This window comes from Helianthus annuus, chromosome 3 (genome assembly GCF_002127325.2).
Source record: "Helianthus annuus cultivar XRQ/B chromosome 3, HanXRQr2.0-SUNRISE, whole genome shotgun sequence".
NCBI lineage: Eukaryota > Viridiplantae > Streptophyta > Magnoliopsida > Asterales > Asteraceae > Helianthus > Helianthus annuus.
Genome location: NC_035435.2, coordinates 71,261,607 through 71,283,008, shown reverse-complemented (window position 1 = coordinate 71,283,008; position 21,402 = coordinate 71,261,607).

Genomic DNA, 21,402 nt, shown 5'->3' with positions numbered 1-21,402 from the left:
TGTTCATAACATAATCAAACCATTCATGGTGGATAGCCCTAGATACTTATTAATCCAAACACGGGTGTGATTCTTTTCTAAATAGCGTTCATAACTTCATTTTAATTACCGTTTTGATATTCGTAAATAACATCATTAAACCGTTTTCTACAAACCAATTAGAATCACATTGTTGGTTCGCACTTTCGAACACAATATTTTTAAAGAAAATTAGCAATCTTCATAATTACTTTGTACATTTCTGTAAATAGTCTAACTAATCGAACAGGTCGTGCAATACTGACCACATGCTCTTCGTGGATACGATACCCGACTTACCCTAGCTACCTAGGTTAATTGGGTTTTTGATTGATCGGGACGACATGATCTGTCACCCTGTTGATCTTGTCAACAGGTATAATATCAGTTTTTATTGATCTACTCTGATGCATTTAACAAACAGGGGAATGGCGATTCAAGATTTAAATTCTCCACCCATATGCCATTGATGGTCTTGAGATTTGGTTTGCCATTCAAACATGAGTGATGAGATAATGGTTCATTAAGACACCGAATTTCAATCATTGTGGAAGGAGGGCCATGGATGGCATGTAGCAGTCAATTGTGGACAATATTCTTATGTTGGATAGATCCTACTCTAATGCCTGAACCAAACACACCAGCTTAAAGATGGTGTCTTTCTGAAAACAATAACTGTTGGGGTGTCTTTGATAGAGATGTTGTCGAACCCTTTAAATGCATTTGAGAAATTAAGCAAGAAACTTAGGAATGTTGAGGAGAATTGTGAAGAGGAACTTCGAAGAATAGGAGTTGGAGTAGTGAAAATACCCTATACCCATCTAGCAAGGAGGGTCTTACATCCCAAATAGTATAAACTATTCTCATTTGAGTTTTGTTTATATTATCTGTTTGTTGTAATATCTCTTGTGCACAGATCTGTTAATCTAAGGGCATGTTAATGTCAGCTTTGAAATGAAACTCCCTTGTCTATTACTTAGGTAAGCAGTTTACCCCACTACTAGCAGACCTGGAGAAGGGTGGGGGGAATTTTCTATTACTATAGGTAGGTACACAACGTCCTCACTTTCAAGTAATTTTACCTCCCAATTGTTGCCATAGAGTAAGTACTAGAAGAATTGAAGTGAAAAAAAAAACAACACGATTTTGACATAAACTGAACCCCTTATAATATATTAAAACAGAACATGTTGAACAATAGGTAACTTATCGCTTTTCTGAATTCGGCCACCCATAATCTGTTGTACATTGGCCAGTATGTCACAATCGTGGGGAGTGTTCACTTCATATCTTCCCACGCTTCCCCCTTTCTTTTCTTCCCATTTTTCCTTCCCTGCTCCCGTATAATGTCTCTGGCTTAAACAACTGCTGCTGAACATCGCTTCCAACATTTTAGTGATCGCCTCCAGGTACAACAGTTGACGATGGATTTAGGGCTTGGCAATGATCGATGTCTTAACAAGAGAGGGAAAGACTGACTCCTATATCATTAGAGGTAATAGATTTGAAGTTGTTGTTTAAGCAAGTTTAGGGCATAGTTATTAAAGCGAGCGCCCAGGCACGCCAAGGCGCAAATAAGGCGCAGGGCGGGAAAATGCCGCTTCGGGTTCTGAGGCATTTAATGCGCGTGTGGGGTAAGTAATTATTATTATTATTATTATTTTATTTTTTATTTAAAGATTTGTATTTCAGCCTCTTGATATAAGACCTAATGATCGAAGGTAGAGATCCTCTCGTGTTTGAAGTTGATGACGAGTCTGATGGTTGAATGTTTTAAGACTTTGGTACTTTGGTTTTGAAACTTTGGTTTTTTTTGGTTGTTGTTTTGAATGTTTGGATTTGAAACTTTTGTTTTTTAGGTTAAGGTTTTGAATGTTTTGCTTTTATATGATGAATTTGGTACTTTGGTTTTGTTTTAAAATATATTTTTATATAATTATGTTACTTGCGCTTTTTTTTCGGGCCCACGTTTTTGCGCTTCTCGCCTAGGCCCTGGGTCCAACAAATCGCCATGAGTGCGCCTCGCGCCTTTAATAACTATGGTTTAGGGTTTATGGTTTTACAGTGATAATAAGAATCTTGGTTTTATTCAATTAGTGCTACGGTTTGCTCACGATGGCGACGCATCTGCAATCTTACACACTCAGACTATCTGCCACTCTTGCTCTTATCTCGATTCCTCTCTATTTAAAGGAATATTGACCGGCGACTTTCACTCCGACCGGATATGCCTCTCTAACATTCATGAAAATCTGACGGTAACCTAAATCCCCAGTTTTTCTTATACCCTGAATTTGAACGACATAATGAGAAACATGCAGTTCTCTGATTTTAAGTGTGCTATCAACATAATAATCCACAGTAGATTGGAATTTTGGAGTTTGTGAATTGGTGGAAAATGTTGCTCTAATCATGTAATTTCAATTGGTTAATTTGATAATTGTTATGATCTATGGTTGTGGCTTATACCAAAATAATAGTATTTGATTAATAATAAAAAGGTAATGATGTAATTTACTCCAAAAACCAATTTAATGATTAAATATTTTCTTAATCACTTTTATGTTTTTTTAGAAAACAAAATATCTTAATTTAGGTTTCATATATCTCATACGTATTACAAAGATTGCAACTGTAACCAGTCCATCATAAATTAAAGTCTGCATGGTGTTTTAATAAATTCGTAGTTCAATTCATAGTGTTTTACACCTGCATTCCAGTAGAGGTTCTTTGTATGGTGTTTCAAACTTGTATTTACAGAATACGTTGTTAGTATGGTGTTTTAAACCTGCATTTCCTCCACATTATGTTATAAACATGCATTTCCAGAATGCGTTCTTCGTATAGTGTTTTACAACCTGCATTCTCAGAATGTGTTTATAGCATGGTGTTTTCTGGTATTCTTTTGGTTTATGGTGTTTATAGTATTCTTTAGTTTGTGGTGTTTTATGTTATGTTGTTGATGATGATACACAGTTCATGTCATGGTGTTTTAACATTAGGTTTCATATCATGAGATTACCGTTTAAACACAGTGACGAAGAAGGTCTGTTGATTATATTTATAAAACAATCTGAACTTTGAATTTTGATTTTAATCCATGTCTCCGGATTAAGTAGGAAAGGGCGTTAATTGTAGAGAGGTTAATGACAATTTCTTTATTTAAACAATATAAAAAGACACTATTACACATAATCTAGCCAAATTAGTAAAAAAAACATGATATAAATTTTAAGCTCGTCTTGATCTCAACCATTAACTACAAGATCTAAGGGTTTAAAACACTTCTTACATTTCTCACAAAACCCCTCTTTTATACAATAACCCACCCTATTAATCTAATATATTATTAATAAAATAATAATATTGCTAAAGTAAGGGATATCAACATGTAGTTATTCGCAAACAAATTATTAGGTTCGATTAGACAATCTAGGTCTACAAGTATATATCCTAACTTTTTTGATCCACGGTGATAAAAAAATAAAAAATTTATACCACATATGATAATAAAAATAAATAAATAAAATAGGACAATAACATAAGATAAATATTTTTGCGTATTATGTATTTATCTATAGTTATGTATAGATTAATAAATTGAATATATTAATATGATATAATAACGTTACATATTTATTTGTAGTGGTGTATAGATTATTAAATTGTATAATAATATAATAACAATAATAATAATAATAATAATAATAATAAATTAAAGGAGATAATGTCACATGGCATTAACTTGAATCCTAGAATGCCATGTGACCTTAACTTGAATCCTTTATTAGTACTAGGTGGACACCCGTCCGATGGACGCGGGTACATCGTAAACATTGAATGTAAAATATGATGTGAAATTATTTAATGAATTCACGTTCGCATTATACTTAAGAATACATTAATAACGTTTATTTATAAATCTAACGGAAGTACGAAAACCCCCCTACGGATTCTGTCATTCCCAAGTTGTCGGCTGATTAATTTAGACACAAGAGAAGCATAAAGAACCACAAAACATGTTTACTAACACAAATATTCTTTGTTTATAAATCTGATCCAAGCCCAAACCTTATTTATTAAATGTGGTCCAAGCCCAACACCTGTTTATTAAAACTGGACCAAGGCCCATATGCCCAAAGGTCAGAATATTTTAATTGATTGTTTTCCATCAGTGGCATTGGGTTTTGTAAAGATCATCGACGACGATTGAAGATCAACACAACATTACACCAGTTCTAGCGATTGAAAGGGAAGAAGGCTTGATTCAAGATAACGAACAGAGATCAATCGATACCGCATAATCATCGCCGAATCCACGAAGTATTCTCTTCACCTTCAATTTCATCTTTTACTAATTTAGTATATTTGGTTTGTTTGATCGAAAATTTCTTATCATTTGGCTGTCTTTTGACGTTGTATGATTCAATGTTGTTGATTATTTACATGTAAATTCTAAAGATTTTGTCTATTTGTGATACTTAATCAGAGGATTATAACTATTCTTGACATTGATGTTGTTTAGGTCTAGGTTTTAAACATGTTTTGTTGATGAAATTTAGATTTTTTGTGTTTAACAAATTTAAATTAGAGTATATGTATGTAATACTTGATAAATTAGGGCTGGTTAAAAATCACTGTTTATCACTTTTTGTATAAAGATTTTGTAAGTTTCAGTTGGTGTTCTTGATATTGTATAAAAATTTTGTAAATTTCAGTTGGTATAAAGATTTTGTAAGTTTCAGTTGGTGTTCTTGTAAGTTTCAGTTGGTGTTCTTGATATTAAAAATCACTGTTCAATGTTTAGTATAGTTTCAGTTGGTATTCTTGATATTAAAAAAGATTAGATAAATAATTTAAGTCTTCCACGTATTGAGTTATAATATTTTGGGTGTTTCACATGTTATGTATGTTCATATCAGTTTTGGTCTTTCACAATCTTCTTGATCATATTAAATCTTAGTCGAATTGTCTTAACGAATTATTATAAATTCTGGTTTGAAATTATTCGTCGTCGTTTGCACTATGGTAGTTTAGATGATACAGTTGTGTTAGTATTATACTAACTATAATGATAAAAGTTTTTGTCTATGTTTATATGTAAAAGTTTTTGTCTATGTTTATAATACCCTTATCCCTTAATATCCACATAATCTCAAATATATATCATCATCACAGATCATTATCATCATCACACTTCTTAAAAAATCTCCAAATCTCTCTCTCAACTCTCAACACTCAACATCGATCTTCATCATCTTCATCCATCTTCATCTTCAAAACAGAGGTTTGGATCATCATCTTATCTATATATGTTTTTGATATTTGTGATGTTTTTGTAAAAAACAGAGGGTTGATTTGGGTATTTTGGTTTTAGTTTTTGATAATGATAATCTGAATGCCGCATGATGATGATGATAATCAGTTTTTTTGTGAATGTTTTTTGTGAAAAAACAGAGGGTTGATTTGGGTATTTTTCTTTCAGTTTTTGATAATGATAATCTGAATGCCGCATGATGATGATGATGATGATAATCAGTTTTTTGTGAAAAAACAGAGGGTTGATGATGATGATAATCAGTTTTTTGTGAATGTTTTTTGTGAAAAAACAGAGGGTTGATTTGGGTATTTTGGATAATTTGAATGCCGCATGATGATGATGATGATGATAATCAGTTATTTGTGAATCAGTTTTTGATAATCAGTTTTTGATAATCAGTTCTTTGATAATCTGAATGCCGCATGATGATGATGATAATCAGTTATTTGTGAATGGGTTGATTTGGAAATTTTGGTTTCAGTTTTTCAGGTTTGTTTGTCATGTTTTTGTTCTGTTTTGTTTTGCTTTGTTCTATTTGTTTGTTTTGTTTTTGTTCTGCTTTATTATGTTTGTTTGTTTTGTTTGTTTTGCTTTGAAAAAATAGAGGGTTGATTTGTTTTGCTTTGTTCAGGTTTGTTTGTGATGTTTTTTGTGAAAATATTGTACAGAATGGCTTTGGATGTAAAGATATGCAAAACACCAACTACGAAGGCGAGAACACTTGACAACCTCCTAGAAGATGGTGTGGTGCACATAAGGAACTGAATGATCAAAAAGATCAATTGCATATGAATGAATATAACCCCAGTGTAGCTCTTCGATTTTCCTTGAAATTCCAGAGCTCGGTAATTACATATCTGCCACTGGGGTTATATTCATTCATATGAATGAATATAACCCTAGTGGCAGATATGTAATTAGCTACACTGGGGTTATATTCATTCATATCTGCTACATTCCGAAGTGCACCCGTCAGTAAAGATCCACAGTTGCTTGTGGTGTTATGACGTTTTGTCTCTGTATTGTATGTTACGGTCTTTTATTATCGAGTCTGTAAGTTCCGTCAAGTCTACGAAGTTGGTATGAAGTTTTGTCTCTGTATTGTATGTATTAAAAGTTTACATTTAATATACAATTTAGGCTTTAATAATTTGTTATATATAGTATACATTTAATTGAGTTTTTTTCCAAAGTGGTGTAATTTGAAAACTTATTTACCAAAATGGGTAGTTTCAAAAGTATTTACTAAAATAGGTAGTTACTAATTTTATAGGATTGGCTGTAGGGCTTGCTTCTATTGGACCTGGATACCGCCACTATCAAAGATCTCGGGTTTTCTCACTCCTAATCCCATTAAATAATATCACCTAATAATTCATTAAATCATTTTTAAGATATTATATATGTTTAATTTAATATTATTCTTTAAAATTAACGTTTTTAATGTAACGGGTTTTTACATATATAATAAATTTCTTTTTGCTTTTACAAAGAGTTAGTCATGTCATATATAGTATTATGTATTACAAATAAAGAATATTTAATTAGGATTCAGTAATGTATATCATTTATCTATTTAATTTTTAAATAATTTTATTTTTGTAATAATTTTTGTTCTTTAATTTTTAAAAAAATTAAATGCGCAGGTGCGTTTATTTTTTTTCGCAACATTCTGATATAAGTTTACCATCAGTATTCTTTTTCAATCGTTCGTTTATATGGTTTTTGATGGACGTAAAACACGTATCGATATTGGTTAATATACAACTTTAAGCAAAATATATGTGTGTGTAAACAACAAAAGAACAATTTGTTTAAATATTCGGTTCTGTAGTAGTTCATACAAATACATCAAATGAAATCTGTATGTTAATTACCTTAGCAAAACTAAACTGAAAATAGTATAATTCAATTAATCATAAAACTTTTTTGTTTAGACAACTGTTTATATACGATATTTTTTTATATTTTTACCTTTAATCTTTATGATTTTAATTTTGTTTTTGTTTTTTGGTAGTAAATTAGAAACGTAAAAAAGGAATAATCATTCTTCAAACATATCGTTTTCTTGAGATTTGTTTCTTCTAAAATAAAACCTAAATAAAAATTATAGGAACAAAAAATTTAAGTATACTAAAAAAGTTATTACTTATTTTCAAAGAAAAGTAACAGGTAACAGAACGTATTTTGAGCAAAAAAATGTGATTAAAACAGTGAAGAAGAAATAAAAGTATTTATTTATGTATTATGGATTTTTTTTCTAATAAATTCATTTTTAAGTAAAGAATATAAAACATAAAACTAACAACATTCATGCTAAAAATGATTAATTGAATAATTAGTTGATGAATTGATATTATTATCCAATGAGATTAGGAGTTAGAAACTAAATATTTTTGAAACTGCTCATTTTGGTAAATATTTTTGAAACTACCCATTTTGGTAAATAAATTTTCAAACTACACCATTTTGGAAAAAAAACTCCATTTAATTATTAGATTGCATTTATTTAAAAAGAGTTAATTATTAGATTGCATTTATTTAAAAAGAGTTAATTATTAGATTGCATTTTTCTCTAAAAAGAATTAATTTTAATTATTAAATTAATGATTTCTTAACAAAAAAGTAAGAAAAGAATTTAGGGGCTCAGATTGATATTTCACTCTTACCATAGGGACGCAAAGTGTTATTAATATATGCCAAAAGACGGTCTTACCCCTGGCACTAACAATCAAACAGACAGCACACTGACGGAGGGACTCAAAGTGTTATGAATTCATAAGCTCAGGGGCTCAAAAAACGAAAAACTGAATTTAGGGGCTCAGGTTAATGTTTCGCACAAACCACAGGGATGCAAATTGCATTTTACTCTTATAAATATATTATCTAATACATCATTTAGTTCCAAACCAATAAATATGAACACAAAACAATGTTTAAAATTTGGATTTTCAAAACAAACACATATGCCTTTAGAAACATTCTCTTGTAAAAACCGCAGCATTTTCCAAAGCTGTTAGATAAAACTGCATGAAAAACAAAATTGATAAATTTAGGGAAAATGGGTTTGAAAGATGATAACCCAACAGTGGAGGATCTCATTCTACAGCTTCGATAAATGCAGGGATGTTCTCAAATAAATGTTCCTAGATGTTTGAAGGTCAACAAAGAATGACAAATGTCTACAGTGCTACTTCTTTCGACATTTGTCGGTCTTCAAACATTTAGGAAACTTTATTTAAAAACATACTTGAATTCATCGAAGCTGTAAAATGAGATCTTCAACTATTGCGTTATCATCTTTCAAGCGCATTTTCCCTAAATTTATCAATTCTGTTTTTCATACCTTCCAAAGCCACCTATCCGCCTCCAACTCAATACAAAAATTAAAACCTGAATCAATGAAAAGATTTTGTTAGAGTTATGATCATGAAAACAACTGTTTTCAGAAAAGGTTTTAAGTCATAATTATAAAGTCAAAACCACTTTTGACTTAATAAGTCAAAACCACTACTTCCAAATTCAGAATCTACTCATATGTCATTTCATCTTTAGTTCCAAAATAACGTTGAATTATAATTCAACATAATTTGGAACATAATTTTATCAAGAACCAGAACTTTCAAAAACCATTTTTAAATTAAAGTATTACAGTTGACATATAAAAGTCAAAAGATCAAAAGTCAAGCAATTTTCTTACAAAACTTACCTGTAATCCTGTTCGGCTCAACTATTTAACAGCCACTTCTAACAGCCACTTCTAACCGTTTATCAGAATCTGTGAATAGTGTAGTTGATGACCAAATAGATTCTGATGGAGTTTTTGACCGAATAGTGTGTCTAATTCACCAATACCATTGTCAGAACACCAGGCTTAGATTGTGCATAAAGATGACAACATCATGGCTGCAAGAGAGGTTGCATGAACAACTGCCATCCTACAACCTTACCATGCCATGATGCTATCTTCATTCAACATGTTTTTACTCAAAATCATCATAGCCTCATCTTGAAATAAAAAGAAAATTGCACTTTGCATTCATTTTTACTAAGACAAATATTCTTTGTTTATAAATCTGGTCCAAGCCCAAGACCTGTTTATTAAAACTGTCCCAAAAGCCCAAGTCCATTTGTTGAAAACTAAATATTTAATCAGTCGCATTGGGTTTGTAAATCATCGACGATTGAAGGTCATCGAAACCCTTACACCAGTCCTATCGATTCAGAGGGAAGCAACATCACGTGGAGTTGGTCTAATTGACTAACACCATTGTCAGAATGCCAGGCTCAGATTGTGCATCAAGATGACAACACCATGTCTGCAAGAGACGTTGCATGAACAACTGCCATCCTACAACCTTACCATGCCATGATGCTATCTTCATTCAACATGTTTTAACTCAGGTCTACAAAATCATCATAGCCTCATCTTGAAAGAAAAAGAGAATTGCACTTTGCATTCATTTTTATTCACCATCACAGTCAACCCTAAATGTGTTATTACTCATGTTCAAGATAACCTCTTTCGTGTTCATGTGCGCAAGAAGAGAGGAAGACACAAAGGATGTTATCTTGAACATGAGTAATAACACACCTATCTTCAATCTTTATCTCTGAAATCAAGAAGCACAAAAAAAACATCAAGAACCAAGAAGTCAAGGAGCCAGTGCTCATAAGCGATTGAAGAAATCTAGAATTTTCATCATGCTCATAAATTTTAGACAAGGAATTGAACAATTGTACTACTACAAATTTTATAGCAAGCCAAATTATAGATGATCTAAAGGTGGAAACCTAGAAATATGCAGGAGAAATTGAATAAAAATTAGTTACCAGACCTCTACATTTAGTGTTTTGAATGTGATAGTTCATACCTTTAGGATGAAATCGAAGTTGGTGAAAACCCGAACAAATGCATGTTCTAACAGTCATTGATTATAAAAACATATATAGCTTAAATAAACAAAATGGCAGATTTCCTTGAAATTCATACCTGTAATTAGGTAATGAAGGCGTGAACTTCTTACCAATTGTGAGCTGACTGCTAGACAACAAATCACGCTATCAACGAAACTGAAAAATGAAACACTAAAGCCTTTACTTCAAAAAGATCTATGAAGGATATATTGAAAGCTATGTATCTAGTGTGTATTTCAATAACACAATTATTTACCAAATGTAAAACATGTTTTACTTACATGCCGTTTCCTTAGCGTTCTTTGATCACCGAATCAAACCAGAATTCGATCAAAAGTGGTTTCCATTTATTCTGATAGGAACATCATTGATTTTGATATTTGCATTTGTTCGGCTGCACACTTCAGAGTTGTAGTATACATGGTTGTATCCGTATACTTTAGTTCAAAAACCCTCTCATCTCGGTTCTTCCAATAAAGCTCTATACACATTTCATAAATTCAGCCAATTTGACTACATATGAATAGAAATAAACGTAAATGGAAAGAACTACATTGATATGAAACCACCAAATCACTAAATCACTTTATTACCCTTCGCTTCCACACTTGCATACAAGCCAAAGTGCCCGGCACACTCCAGCAGCACCGCTTTAACGTGATCAAGATGAACATCTTGCCCCTCTTTGCATTGCTACAAAATGAATCATAAAAAATGAACGAATTTGTATTTATTGCAATTTAAATCTAACACTAATGTATAGAATACAAACTACTTATGAAGGAATTTATGGTGAAATGTATTGACTTTTTTAGTCAAACCAGTTACCGTTCAAATTCAAATTTGAAATTGAATAAGAAATTCAAATTTTAAATTGAAAAGGAATTAATGGTGAAATGTTGTGAAAATTATATTGAGCAGTTTTGACATGGGTAGTAGTAGTAATGACATACCGTTAACATTCAGAAGCACGAAGATCACAAATGATGCCCATAGTACTGGAATGAAAGTTTTCAGAATTATGAATAGTTACGGTGATTAAATGTTGAAATCTACTCCCCACTATTAAATATCTAAATTTTTGTTACTTATTGTGTTTTGAATTTTAAGCAATTGTGATTATTAAATATCTAAATTTTTTTTTTTTTGAAAATTATCTAAATTTTTGTTAGTTATTGTGTTTTGAATTTTAAGCAATTGTGATAGGAAATTGAATCTATACATATAATAAAAAAATCAGATTTAGGACACTTGTCATATTATGGAATGATCTTTATAGAGTTTTCTCGCCTAAAATGTATTTATTCACATTTATCCCTACTTAATTTTTAAAATTTAAATAAATATCATAAGTATCAATTTAAAAATTTTACTTTTAAAATAAAAGGAATTTTTTTTCAAATATTATATTGTAAAAGTTGTTCCCATCCTCTATTTATCATAGGAAATAATTTTTAAAACTAATATTTTCAAAATTAATATGAAGGTAAATATGATATGAGTATTTGTGGTTTAAAAGTATGTTCCACCATATTAATTAATTTTCGGATAAACCAAATAAAATGTATTTTTTCAAATATTAATATGGAGGTTTTTTTTATTTTAAAAATATTTTCCCTATTATCTTTTTCCAAACTTTATATATTATATTACTTAAAAGTTTAGCCATCTTCGTTTTTCCAAATACAATTCCAAACAAATAACTACGTATTTTAAACAACATGTATAAGTGTTATTAGTAACTTTTTTTACTTAGAATTGTTTTTTTAACTGGAGATATGTGTAGATATTATTCATGTTGAATAATTATTAAACAGATAAAATATTAAAGGAATATTATAAAGTTGTTCGTTTGATGAAATTAATAAATACAATGAGTTGTATAATTGTGTTTGTTATTTGGTATCAAACAATCTTCGTTATAAAACATTTACGAATGTTCTATATTATTACGAATGTCGGATTTGTACCTGACTCCCATAAACATTACAAGATTCTGAATTTGAAAATTCTGATTTTACAAAATTCTGGGGTTTTCAATAAACACTTCTTCATTCGATATTAAATAGTATTACAAAATTCTGACTTTGAAAAATATTAAAAATTAAACATTACAATCACTTCCTAGGATATCTATTTCTCTCGCCTTCTTCCATGCAATTTCATTTTTTATTTTAATTTGCAGATCAGCTAGCATATCACAGGTTTTCTGATCCTGTTTCAGCAGATGTGTGATAAACTCTTCTGCTTTTTCTTTAAACTCTGATGGAGTAGAACAAACAACTTCATCCAGCAGTGCAATGCTACTCCACATCTGCTTATAACATTTATCACTCACCATAGCAACTTTTTTGTTGAGTTCTTCATATTTTCTCTATTCATGGAGTGACCATGTTGAATATTCAATTTTAAGATCGGTAATATCCGACCAGTGGTAGAAGGTTTTGCTTGCTATTTAGAAAGACTGTGAGTGGTTTTGGACGTTTTGTTTTAGGATGAAGGGTTTTTTTAAAATGAAGTATTGATGTTTTCAAGTAGATTAATCATGATCCTTTATAGTGTTTGAAATATTTGATAGGGTAAACGAAGAGACGTCTGCTAATAAAGATCATCTTTTTTTGAAAGTTTAAATTTTGTTCTTTGGTTTTCTAGATATTTAATTTTACTTGGTTTCCCATGAAGAGACATCTCCCATATACACGTTTTTCATTATTAAATCATTAAATGTATCAGGTTTTTAAATATAAATTTTTATTTAATGGTTGCATTTAAATCTGACCTTTGGGCTGTTACATATTCTATATAATACCATTGCAAATTCAAATGTTGTTTCATCATACCCAGATTCATTCAATGAAATAGAAGAGCAACTCTTATTGTTTTTGTTTTGCCTTAGTTCTTATAAATACATTAAAATGGAGTCACATACTTCTGCACAATCTGAGGATTTCAAGCAACGCTTTATTAAACAAATCGAAGAGCAAGTTTTTGCTGATAGGGCTACTCTTCAAGAGTTGAAGAGGTGTTTTAACGGACTGCAACTTGGTCTGCTGACAAGAGACCAAGTTTCGAGAGACCTGATGTATTAGCCGACTACTTCCGTTCGTGACCTGTGTATTGCGAGTAATATAAAGTGTGGAGAAAGAGACCTGGACTTCATGAGAAAGATCAATGACATACATCGAGAAGTTCAGTGCTCCATGGAGTTGAAGTTAAAGTTTCTTGATTCTTGCAATTAGAGTTTAAGTGTCTGATTAGTTTTCTTTTTTATATGTAATTGTTACTTTTTTTAATACTTTATACTTTAATCGTAGAGTTAAATGCCATTTTAGTCCCTGTGGTTTGGGCCATTTTGCCAGTTTAGTCCAAAGGTTTCATTTTTAACCTGTGGGTCCAAAAAGGTTTCACAGTTGCCATTTTAGCCCACTTGGTTAACTTAATCCATTTTTTCTGTTAACGAGAAGGCCAATTTGGTCATTTTGTATGTAATTCTGTTAACTAAAAGGGCAATTCAGCCATATAAAATGACCGAATTGGCCTTCTCGTTAACAGAAAAAATGGTTGAAGTTAACCCAGTGGACTAAAATGGCAACTGTGAAACCTTTTTGGACCCACAGGTTAAAATGAAACCTTTGGACTAAACTAGCAAAATGGCCCAAACCACAGGGACTAAAATGGCATTTAACTCTTAATCGTATTAATTTATTTTATGACAGTTTATTTTTGCTCAATGATATGAGTCTGAAGATAAAGAGACAGTGTTCCATTCTCGATAAATTAGAAAATCTTTCATCTGAAGATTTGTTTATTTATTGTGTTTTATTAACATTTTAATGATTCTTTGTTAGTTACAGTTGATGATGATCATAGTATCTTACACATGGTTGTTGTGAGTTATCCACATATATATTCTGATTATATCTCTTAAATTCTTGCTTGTATGTATCTTCACTTACTTCAGTCGTTGAGTTTGTTTACGACCCTCCTGCGTCTGTTTCATTATAATTTTAGGTGTGGTTTTAGGCTGACGAATTTTTTTTTGGTTTTGTTTTAAATGCTGAATTTTTGTTTTGTTATAGGTTCTTCAAACACAAAACGACTTGTTCTCAGCTAACCAACTTTCTAAGGAAATGGAAAGACTGAATTAGAAGTTTACAAACAACTAAGTGCAATGTATCAATTTGAATGCATGTAATACCAGTGTAAAAGACTAAGCCCATGACCTAAGTGTAACCTGACAAAATTACTGCAATAGTGCAATATACGAATTTCAATGCATGTAATACCAGTCACACAAGCATGATTACTTTGGATCTCATACCTTGTTTTAGGAGTTTGCATTGTCTAATTTACCCTTGAATGAAAGCAATTCTTTGAAAAGACCCACCTGAATAATGTAGTAAACAATTAGTACACTTTAAAACCAACATATTGCATGGAAGTTTACCGAATACACAACCAATTAGTACACTACAAATTGCATTAAATCGAGCAAAAATACAGCACAACATGCACTTTACCTTAAGATGAAGATCCTTATGGTTAGCCTCTGTATTTCATATATTATCATCATCATGGATTCCAAACCTATGGCGGATTCTGGAAAGCATTTTGTGCCACTTATACACTAATTTTACAAAATAAAAAAATCTTAGAAATAAAAATTAATTTGCAAAAACAAAATATACAAAAAGGTAACGATCATATTTTAAAGGGTAATATTACTGCATCTTAAAGACAGTGTTTGATTATTAATATTAACATGCAACCGTTTATATCTTTTCATCCAGTGTTTGATTATAGGGATGGGGATGAGGACCATAGACTCATACTTATATGCTACATAGCAAATAGCGATAAATAGCGTATGCTTTTTTATAAATACAATTACACTGTAAAATTTGCTTTTGAAAATTTTATATGTATGTTATATCAAAATACCCTGGTATATACACTTTTTGGGCAATTCTTTATGTTCATATAAACAATCAGTATGTCAAGTATCAAGTATGATTACAAAATTGATACTATCTAAAATGATTCTATGATTTATAGAAAAAAAACAGTTAGGGATTTATGGATTAAGAATATGCACTTTATCCATACAAAATGCCTATTTTTAAGTAAACACTTCTTACCTAAGAAATTGCCCTTTGTGGCTTTGTCTAGATGATTATGTGACCAGATGAGTACCTGTCACGACTTCTGTATCAACAGCTCCAGCTCCACACAGTTTTTTGTCAACAACAATAGAACCATCTATGTTTCGCGATGAAGAAAAAAAACTGAAAGTAAAAAACTAAAAACATCAGCAAAAAGAGGTCTCACTTTTATTAATCCGTTCCACGAACTTGTGTGTTTAGACTTGCTAACATACCTAAAAAAACTACGGTAGAAACATCTCTACACGATGCTTCATTGCATGACAGGTTGTTATGAACCATCAACATTTGGTAAAGTCCTTGACACAAATATAGAGATTCGAGTCCAAAACTGGTGTGTGCTCACATAAAAGACGTCTCGTGAGTAAATTAAATGCAAAAAGAGAAGGATTAAAACCATGAAAGCCAATTTCCTTCATTATCCATCCACTGCACCTGAAACAAATATTTATAGATAGTTAAAAACCATTTGCAATCAAAATCATCATGATAAAAAGATGTTTAAAAGTTTTACATGTAGTACTATTCATCGAGAGTCATGTGCAATTATGATAACTTTCAAGCATCTTGAGCATACCCAGCGAAACATACTACTAAAAGGGCAGTTGAATTGGTCTTTAGCATTTCAGAATCCGACATTTGTCTTACACCAGACCAATTTTTCCCTTTATGATCTTCAATAACAAATTTTAATGTCCCATCCCTTTTAAGTTATCTGAAACTGCATTCCATGGTTACTCGTTAGAAAACCATGATTGATTCATTAAAAATAATGTTGATGCATTTTTGTGTCTGTCACTAGTCTTGTATTTTACGATGTATTTTGTACGGTCGTTTATAGTTTATCGAGTCTGTATTCGCAGTCGACCAAGTCGGATATCCTCCTATCCGCTTGTGTCCGACTTATTTGTCTCGTCTGTTATGTAATGGTCATTAAACAATGCATGTTGCATAAGTAAGGGTATTTCTGTCTTTCTGTTTGTGTTTGTTTGAGGTTTGCTGCAACTGTCTGTTTGCAGCAAACACTTCACATTTTGCAGCCTTCGACGAAACACTTTGTGATTCGTCGAACACATGTTGACGAAACAGGCTTATGTTCATTCCATTTCGTTTCGTCGTGGTCTCCGACGAAACAGACTTGTTTCGTCGGACTTTGGGCTTCTACAGGCCCAAGTTTGGCCCAATGTTTGTTTCGTCGATCCAAGTTTGGTTTCGTCGTCTGTTTGGCCCAGGCTGCTATAAATAGACACATTCTGTTTCGTTTCAAGTTAGAGATGAGAGAATACCCTGAAGGTCACTTTGTGTAAACTGTGTTTGTATAAGTTGTGCATTCTCATCCAGTTAATCAAACGATTGTGTTTCTTTGGTTAACCACTGTCTTTACTTTGTTCTATGTTTGGTTTGGCTTAGTTAAATGGATTCCGCACACTTAACTTTGTTTGTTATAAACAAGGGTTTGGTAGTGAAAATCGATCCTCCGATTTCGGGACCTACAATTGGTATCAGAGCGGTGGCTCTTATCCTTGTTTAAAATCAAACATAGTTCGGTTGTTTTACCAAGTGTTTATGTGTTTTCTCAGAAATTTGTTCTTAAAACTCATTATTTTCTGAAAAGGGACTCTTAAAATCTGTTGGATGTTGCTTGTTTGCTAAAAGTTTTATCGAAAACCTTGCTTGTTTGAGTGTTTACATGTTAACAGTTGGTTTTTGTTGAAAGTTTTAGGCAAAAATTTGTGTTCGGAAATTTATCAGTTCACCGGATTATTCAAGTGTTCTTCATATCTTCAAACAATATTCAAAGTGTTCTTGATACTTTCACTTTTTGATCTTTATCAAACAAACAGTTAAGGTTGTTTCTACATTGAAAATTGAAATAGGATTAATCTTTTATCCACCATACCTTGGTTGGTGATTTAGCATGGGTTAAAGTGAAAAAGTCGTTGAGTTGACAGTTTGGGTATAAAAAATTCACCTACTTTACCAACCCTCTGATCACCTTTTTGACGTAACAGACCTCGACGAATCAAATTATCAACGAAACAGATTACAACGAATCGAAAAGTGTTTCGCCAAAGGTCCCTTCGACGAATCAAAAGTGTTTCGCCAAAGGTCCCTTCGACGAATCAGAAATCTGTTTCGCCATAATACTTCAACGAAACACAATCTGTTTCGTCATAAGTGATCTCGACGAAACAGACTCTGTTTCGTGAAAAGTGTTTCGTCGTGTGTGTTGTCATTTTTCAACAGAAGGTTTGCAAGTCTATCATAACATTGTATTTTCAAGTGTTTGATCAGGTATTCTACTAGTATACATCAAAAATGAGTTGCACGAGTCCATGGGACTGGAGTACGGACCCACGACCAGGTCAAAGTTCAAATCAGACATCTATGGCCTCTTACTTAGCAAACTCCATACCTCAACAACAACCGTCTATAAGTGCAAGTCAATGGGCCTTGGTATCAAATCAAAACCAAAGCATTCAAAACCTCTTGTTGAGCGAGAGTGAGACGGGTAGCAACAATCGCCCGCCAAAGTTAAATCACATGAATGATTATCCATCATGGAAGGGACGTTTTCATACCTATGTTCAAGGGCAAAGCACCGAACTTTGGACGTGTTTCATTAATGCAGTCAACCCTGCCCTCGAAACAGCAGCATCAACTTCAGCAGGTTATGCTAATATGCTTGAGGATGATAAGAAAGCCTATGACTTGGAGAAAAAGGCGTTTGCTATTCTTACACAAGCGCTTCACAAAGAAATCTATCATCAATTTGGATATTGTAAGACCACGAAAAGCCTATGGGATGCATTGGTAGCGATAGGAGAAGGGAATGCAGCTTCTAGGAAGACTCGCCATGATTTGTTAAAGAAAGAGTTTGAATCATTTCAGTTCTTGGAAAATGAAACGTTAAATGATATGACTTCTCGTTTCTATCATTTGATTAGTGAAATGAGTTCTTACAATGTTAATGCTACCCATCAGGAAATGATTGCTCGGTTTGCTGATGCTCTACCTCCTAAGTGGAGTCCATTCATCGAGCTTCTGAAACATACGGGTGCACTAGATGCAGCCAATGCCAGTCTCTATGAATTCATTCAGAAGTTAGAGAACAAGAATGAAGAAGAAATTAGGAAGGCTAAAAGAATTGCAGCTGCACCTCCTCAAAATACAGAAATGTATTTGCCTGGTTTTGGTCCTTCAGCTAGTTCTAGTTCCGTTCAGCAACCGAAGCTTCAAACGGCGTTTGTATCCAATACAAACTCTTCTCCGTTTCCACAGTTCAATCAAGCACAACCACAGTGGGATCAAAGTGCTTATCTTTCACAAACCATTCCTACACCACAAGTTACCACTACTCAACCACAGTTTGATCAAAGCGCCTATCTTTCACAATCAATACCCACACCACAGTCACAACCACAACAACAAGCTCATTATGCCAACAATCCACCACCCCTAAACCCTAACACGGCCAGAGTCGATACTTCAAACCTCTCACAAGTTAGCATTGAAGTGGCAAAGGAGCATATTGAACTCATTAATACAATGGTCAGTGCTTACTGCGGGTTGGTCGCAGGTCAAATTGGAAACATCAATATGACCAATGAAGATTATCAACAGATCGACAGGGATGAAATGGAGTTAATGGATATTAAATGGGCTTTTGCTAGTGCAGTTAAAAGGGCAAAAGACTTTATGGCTCGAACTGGAATAACTTCGTTGGAAGGGAAAAAGGATACGAAGTACGGGTTTGATATAAATGCTGTCACATGTTTCAATTGTGGCGAGAAGGGGCATTTCAAACGTGAGTGCACCCGACCAACCAAACAAGGCAATCATAACCCATTCAGAAACCAGACGAGTACTTCAAATGTCAATGCCCAGCAAGAGAATCGTGAAAGGAGGATTGTAGCAGTGAATAACAATCAGAAACAGTCTGGACCATCAAATTCCAATCGAGCATTGACAGTTCAAGCTGACGAAGGGTGTGACTGGTCTGTACAGTTTGGGGAAGGCGATCAAGCAGGAGGAACAGCTTGTTATGCAAAGATCATCAATCACATCAAGCACGTTCATAAGGAGGAATTTTCTGAAAGTGACGACAGTTCGGGTTATTCCGGGAGTTCTGATGAAGAAGGTTCTATTTCTGGGGATAATCACTCTGAGTCTGATGTGAAGGAGGAAGCAAGTTCTGATGTTGAAGACTTGTTATATGAAGCTAAGGAGTTAAAATTTCAGAAATCAATTCTGATCAATAAGGCTGCTGTTGCATCTAAGGAAATGGAGAAGTTCTTCTTTGAAGACGGATCTTTTTCTTTTCATACTCCCTTTATGGCAAATGTCTCAGCCTCTACGAGTCAGGTAAATTCTGAAACTCCTAGTCCTAGTGTTTGTAAATCTTGTGCAGATATAAAGCTTGAATCAGAAAAGCTTCATAGTCATAATCAAAGTTTGGTTATTGAACTATCAAAGTGCAAAGAGGCTAATATGGCTTTAGTTCGAAACGAAAAAGAATTTAAATCTGTAATTGAAACCCAAAAGAAAAGCGTTTCCGAAGTTAACAAAGTGGTTTATCATAAACAAGTTAGCATAAACGATTACATAAACATTGTTGAGGAAACCAAAAAGGAACTAGCCATAGCCAAATGCGAGCATGATGCTATCAAGCAAAAGTTGGAAAGTTATTCTAACTCCCGATTTGTGCTTGATCACATCATTGATGTTCAACAACTGAAGGGAAACAAGAAAGGCGTAGGGTATGAGAAATGTCCGCCCCCTTTGAGACATAACTATACCAAAATGCCTGATGAAGAAGATATGCCACGGTATGAACCCAGTGTGCCTCTTGATTATGAAGAATTTTCTACTGGCCTAGGGTTTAAACCGGACAGTTCTTCAAACACATCATCTGAGCAACCAGAAACCTCGACATGTACGAAACAAAGTCCTCCAATCATTGAGGACTATGAGTCGTCAGATGATGAATCAGAATCAGATATTAGTGATCAGGATAAATCACTCAACAAGATGAAAGGAGTAGAAATTCCACTTGAAAAAACATATTCTTTGTAATCCTGATACTCCTGTGGTCAAACAAGTGATAGATCCTGTCAAGAATGACAAGATATCTGTGTCTACCATTAAGAGCAGTAATGTGTTGTACACTTTGGTTGGTGATTCAAGAATCTATTCAGATCATGATTTTCCAATTAAAAATGTCAATCCATCTTCGATTGATAAAGTTTTTGAAGATAACACAAACAAGTTTTTGGGAAAAACACTTCCAGGAGTTGTTGTGACTCAATGTGATCCAGTTCCTAAGGCTGAGATTAGAAAACAATTTGGAAATAAAAAACCACCAACAAAACAACAACCTATTGCTTCTAAAGGTAAACAACCAGAAAGGCGAGCTCAAAAGCCTAATGTTTCTCAGTCAAAATCTGAAACAAAAGGGGCTCGTTATCAAAAGAAAGCAAAAGATGTCAAATTCGTAGCATCAAAGGGTACAGATAAAATTGAGACTTTTGAAAACAAATCAAACACCGATTTTGTACAACAAGTCACGATTTTAAAACGTAACAGTGAAAACAATTATACTCAACATACAAACGGGTGTGATGAAAAGGCAAGTACCTCAGGCTCTACGAATTCGACATCTGTTGGTCAATCGAACTCTCCTAAGTTTGTAGAAAGGAGAACATGTTTTAAATGTGGGGAGTTTGGACATATCATTAAAAATTTCCCAAACACTCCAAAAGATAAATTTGTTAAGAAAGCACCATCTGAAAAGGTTCACCCTCAACGTCGTTCATTTTCACCAAAACATGATAAACGAACTGTTAAAGAACAAGAAACGAAACAACGACATAAGAACATCAAAACTGTTGAAAAGGCTTTAAAATCTGAAGTCAAAACAGTAAAAACGGAACCAAGTGTTTCACAACCAGTAAAACCAGAAGCTTCAAAATCTGTTTACAACAT